This window comes from Aplysia californica, unplaced genomic scaffold (genome assembly GCF_000002075.1).
Source record: "Aplysia californica isolate F4 #8 unplaced genomic scaffold, AplCal3.0 scaffold00357, whole genome shotgun sequence".
NCBI classification, from domain to species: Eukaryota; Metazoa; Mollusca; class Gastropoda; order Aplysiida; family Aplysiidae; genus Aplysia; species Aplysia californica.
Window position 1 is genome coordinate 582,979 of NW_004797627.1, and position 6,120 is coordinate 589,098.

Below are 6,120 nucleotides of genomic sequence, written 5' to 3' on the forward strand. Positions count from 1 at the left end.
CCCTCCCGCCGGCTGACTACGTGGTTTCATCACGACAAAAATGTTGTAATGAAACCTCGCATCCCACAGCGTAACCACATAAACAATAGGAAAGTTATTTTTATACACTAACCACGTTTCTAGGGTGTTTATATTTAGCTGTACCAAATTTGGTTCTTATAGGTCATTTTATTCACGAGTAAATCAGTATTTTGTCTCTCCTGTAAAATTTTCCTTTCTGGGGTTACGAGGTTTCATCACTCCACCAGCGATATGTTTCTTTGGTTGCAATTCTGAGAGAGTCCATACGGTCTTGCATACAAAACTACGTGCATTCGTTCTTTTACAAGGAGGTTACAGTAGTTTTAAGCTCCTTGTTCTTTTTTCATAGGCCTTCGGAATAGTCCTAGGCTTCATTAATAATATTATTATTGTGCTCTCGCAAGCTCAAGGGGAACGAGTCAATTAAGAAACCTTAGCAGGGGACGTCACTCAAGTATTATTTATTTCTGACGTCAGCGAGACTTGGTTGTGGTCACGTGACTCGGTATACCTCCAGAACGAAAACAACAAAGGTTACTTGACCCAGCAGACAGCTGATCGCTGCTGAGGAAGTTCTACCTAAATACGAGGTCCAGAAATCTACCTTGTGTCCTTTGTTGTGACGATTTTACCGTTTGCTAACGTCAAGCTCAATCTCACTCGTCCAGAGTAGGGAGTTTTTGGTCGCAGAACGGGGTAAGTTCGTCTGTCATTAGTGACGATTTTCAATATCACATAAATTACAGAACTCGCGTTTTACTCTTGGACTTCACGGACGTACTGTCTGTATTTGTAAAGAGTCGCTTCTACTGAGTTATATGCTTTTTCTAGCCCTATATCATCTGGGAGCCTGGTTTTTGTTTCATTTAAAGAGATATTGTTTCTAGAATCATGTTTTTCCTCTCTTTTTTTTCTTCAAGTTTCAGTGTTCAAAATTATAACCACCGTCTAACTAACTGCGTGAGAAAGTTCAGCGACTCACAAAATCGTGTTTGCCCACACGGACCGACCGTTGAAAGGCCTCAGCCTAATCCTGCTAGATCTAGATTTAGATCTAGATCTTTAATAATGATTGGTTATTTAGACAATATTCGGCTGTATAGATAGCCTACCTGACTTTCTTGCTTAAAATTGAAATTGCAAAAGGGGTATAGGCCTAATTTTCTTTTGGAAGAGGCTAGCCGTACTTAATGACGGCTAGACTGGCAGATTAGATTAGATCTAGATCTAGATTCTAGATACTTAAGTACTGAAGTACGGCTGGCCACTTCGAAAATAGTTTGCGTCTTTCTACGTTTAATCGCATGTTTGGAGGAGTGAAATGTTTTTTGATGGGTCACTGGAAATCCTTGACTTCGAGAAAAAGTTTCTGACTTGTGTTTGAGTCATGATACTGCATACATAATTTAGTTTTCAGGCCTATGATACGCAACACGCATGAATGCTGACACTAGTCTGGATATAAGGCATCTATTGGATTTAAGATTAGTCTTGAAAGTAATCAGCTGTGCTCGAAAAACTTTAATGTGTCTGTGTTCAAAGAATCCCTAGAGAAAAGTCTCTCGGAATTCTGATTCTGATGTCAACCATGCCTAAATTTACCAAGTTGCGATAGGTGACGGGCTGTTGGGAGTGAACGCTTGAAATGCCGCGTGGCTGAGCACTTTCATCTATCATCAACAGTACCCATCTGTTCTGATGTTTTTTCGGTGCATGATATATATATATATAAATACCAGTAAAATGAGCTTGAGTCCATTTTCCTGCCCATTCAACACTTTTGTTTTCGATTCCCGCAGTCAGGGAATCTTCATAAATTTTTATTTTTGCAGTTTAGTTACAAAAGTGCCTGACTATGCTATAATGCTTTGCTTAAATAATGAAAATGATTCTATTTGAGTAGCGTTCCACACTCTGCAGCATGCTTTATAAATGCGTTTTACAACCATTTTTACCCCAGCAACCCCTAGAACACCCCAGAAACATTCTCGGTTTCTTGAGAGAGCCATTTTGCCAAAAGGTGGGATACCTGGATGTGACAAATGAGGTCCAAATTTAACTTTATGTATTCTTTAATAGATATATATATACAGTAGTCTCCGCCTAAGATCCTGGTGCTCGGGAGCAAGGAAACGCGGGATCTTAGGCGAACCGGGATCTTAACCGACGAACCCAGGAAAGAATCTATGTTGACCCATGTTAAGGCTCACAATCGGTAAAATGGTCTCCCTCCACTCTACAATGAGCTGACATGCCCCCTTGGTGGGTTTATGGCATATGGCGAGCAAAGAGTGGTTAACCTTGATGACCTATCACGGTGCATAGTGGCATGATGTGAGCCATTTTTACTTATTATCCTATCATGAGTCTCAGGATCTACGATTATCCAGTTGCCCCTCCTCTTTACCTGTCAAAAATTTTTAGCTTTCCATCTCTGACCGAGCCCCCCCCCCCCCCCTCCGAACCGCCTTTGTCGTTACACACCATTACGTTGTGAACGCACCAATTAAAATTCAGTCCGTCTCACAAATTCAGGAGTAGAGACAACTCCTGCAATGGTCAAGGATGAGTTCACGGTTCGATGTGATCCCGCCAGGAGCGAACTTGTAGGCCCTACTCACCCAGCGAGTGATACAAGCTTAGGTGGCGAGCTCAGGTGTGAGTGCGATGCGTGGGTAAAACAAACATGTCGGTCAGTTCACACCCCGGTGTGATCCCGTCTGGGGCAAACATTGTATCGCTTCATCGAGTTTTACAACATGTATGTGATCACATTCACGATAGTGGCTGATCTTTGACGCGACGGACAGTTTATTGATCTCAACTTTTTACTCTTGGTTGATCGGCTGTGCCCACCCGGGTTTTTTAAAAATAGAAAATTATGATCTGAAATGCGGGATCTTAGCCGAATGTAGACCATCAGAGCGGGATCTTAGGGGTGACTTTTGTATAGTAAAAATTCTGTTTTCCAAAAACAACGGGATCTTTTAAGCGAACCGGGATCGTAAGCCGTGGGATCTTAGGCGGAGACTACTGTATATACATATATATATATATCAATATGGCCTAATGATTGCTCTTAAGAGGCTCAGTACTGCCAAAGCTGTACATATGCAATGGTCTTGGGGTAATTCTGGCTTAAATGACGGAAATAGGGAAAAGTTTGTTCATAACGAAGCTGACACAAATGAAAAATCGATGTTCCTTTCTTCAGCTTGGCTGAGAATATAATATTTTGAGACACCAAACACTTCCAAAAATACTTTGACAGGATATGAAAATCTTTATTAATTTTTGATAAAAGTACTTGTCTGTGTCATAATAGTTATGAATGAATAAGTGACTCACGTGGGTGGTTGGCGGGTGCTCTGGTCTGGTTTGCTTCTTCTTTCCTATCAAACATCTATCGTCCTTATCTCCCCTCCTTCTTTTTTATGTTTGTCACTCTCTTGTAACACCTCTTATCTTCTGGCACCCATATGACCTTATGCAGTTGCAAGTTCTGTAAAACCTCTACTAAAACTAAAGGCCAACTCACAAAAAATGCAGAACGCGATTTGAGGAAAATTGCATGATTAGCAGCAACCAAGAAACCTTTTATGAATTGTTGCAAGCTTTTAGGAGGAGTGGACCAACATGCCTCAAATGAAGATTCTACAAATAATTAGCTAAATGTGACGAAGATCAGGATTCATTTTGTATTTTTAGGGCAAAACTAGTTAAAATTGTCTGTGATACTCAAGTCACAAAAGACATCAGTGTCCTATTTTAGTGTTGGAAAATATGTTTGAATGTAGTTTCTATTTTTATGGGCTAGGGGTTTTGAAGTCAGTTTGGCAGTCACCCTGCACTCAATTCCAGATTCAATACTGAATGATAGGTGCCTTGAACGATAGTACATAATATAAATGCTTTAAAAAAAAACTCTCCACATTTCATACACACTGTTAATCTTAACTTGTGCACACCCAAACACCCCCTTCCCCTCCCCACATATAAACACACGCTTGAGCACACACACACACACACACACACACACACGCACGCACGCACGCACGCACGCACGCACGCACGCGCGCACACACACACACACACACACACACACACACACACACACACACACACACATGGAAAAACAAGTTTTCAAAATATAATTACCCAATATCATGAAAATCAAGCGCTTTCGATGGGGCAACAATCATCTTTTTTTTTCCTTCTTTGTCTTTGTACTACCTGATTTTGGGCCAAACTACCTGAAAGTAACCCTGAATCTACCTGAAATGGAAATTTTGAGGTAGGCAGCATTGCATGGTATGAGGTTTCATTCATAACCATTTATGACACGCTGTTTCGTTCATAACATTTGTTACAATCCTTTTTAATGACAAGCATATTTTTGTCTCTTCTTTTGCGTCGCTTTTGAGTCATCAGCACGCTGTTCTTCCATTTATGCAACAATGAAAAAGGATGTTGTGAAACAGTGAGAAGTGCCACAAATGATATTTTGCATAATTATCATAAAGTGTTTGTTCATAACATCATTATGACAAACCTGGATTTTCTCAATCAAAGTCATATTTATAATGGAAAATTACCCTTCTGATGGATCAATATCAAACCAATGTTTAATACTAGTCATTCTTGGGGATGGTATGTTTAACGATTTGGGTTTTCTAGACCTTGGAAAGTCTAATGATGAAATTGTGACACAAGTTATATGAACGAACTTACATTTTACTCAGCAATAACATCATTCATAACCAATAATAAAAACCTGTCAATGGACACATGATGTTATGATGGTGTATACTAAATATTTTCAGTATTTGAATGCACTTCTGTTTGATAGGTTAAGATTAACAATTTTCAATATTTGACATAATTACGTGTGCACTCAAGATGAGTAAAAAATGTCCTACTTTTAGTACTCTTACTATTATCTTTCTATGAAGAGTTGTAAGATATATATCAATCTACATGCTCCTGCAGCTTGACCAACTTATTTCCGTGTTATATCATGCATTATAATTTCAGTAGAAAACATAATTTCCCATGAGTAGTGGTTGATTTAAAAGTCCTCATGCAAACACCACAACCTTTTGGCAAAAAGTAGGGAAGTAAACAGTGCAAGCTGCGAATTGCACATGATGAAACACTAACAAACTGACAAGAATTTCCACTGTCTCTATCCAGAGGTTCCCATTATCCCACCTGGGTGAAGTTAAGAACATTTTTGTTAACTGCCTTTCAAATCGGACCCCTGATGGGATTCAAACCCGAGCCTTATAGTTGTGAGTTCGAGAATCTAACCACTATGCCACTGACGCCACATGCTTAACCATGCAATGTGTGTGTACTGGTACTGGTGCTTACAACAAGAGAGTGTCCACACCCTTAATTGTGCCATGGTTTTCAAACCCTATCGTCTGTCCAATGAAAAACATTGTCTTCTTGAGTGGCTTTGCCAGTACACATACTTTACTCATTGGTAGATGCGTCTTTCTTTCTTACTAGGTCTATATATCCCAGCTGTAAAAAATGTAGATCCTAGACTGGCATCTATAGTCACATAGTGTAACGGTTAGGTTCTCCGCCTTTGTTCTCCGAAGGCACGAATTTCATTCCCACACTCAAAGGTCTCTAGGCTCGGGTATCTCTGTCTGTATGCTGGGATATTGCACCCCTCTCAGCACAGGCTAGTCACTGCAGGCAGTGTCGAAGCAGCCCGCCTTCTGATTAATCGAAAATTGTGTGGGTGAGCGCATAAAACGTCGACAGTTGCAATTGCTTTTTGATGCAGTGTTCTGTGGTCCAAATTCTGTTCTGCCTCAGTTGGTTGAATATTGCATTTTGTTCTGAATGTTTCACAGGTAATCACACAGGTGCACCATTTGTGGATGTCACTATGTGAAAATGGACATAATCTTTTACTTTTGTTACATGATATAGGTTGATGAAGGGAAAGGGGTGCATTCAAAATAAAGTGTTGGTATACTCGGCCCTATTTACAGGGTCCTGAGACCTTTCCATGTAAATTTTAGCAGCAATAACAGTACAGTATCCACCAAGTGTGCACGCACAAGCAGACGTACACCCCCC

General features: G+C 40.2%; 1 protein-coding gene across 3 annotated transcripts in view; it reads left to right on the forward strand.

Annotated features, from left to right (window-relative positions):
• Window positions 1–498: 498 nt before the first annotated feature.
• Window positions 499–6,120, forward strand: part of LOC101862516 (ATP-binding cassette sub-family G member 4) — a 128,498-nt gene continuing 122,876 nt past the window's right edge. For all 3 annotated transcript variants that reach the window (XM_005103067.3, XM_005103070.3, XM_005103068.3), the window contains exon 1: window positions 499–717. The gene's annotated coding sequence lies outside the window, so the exon portion shown is untranslated. The remainder of the gene's footprint in view (window positions 718–6,120) is intronic.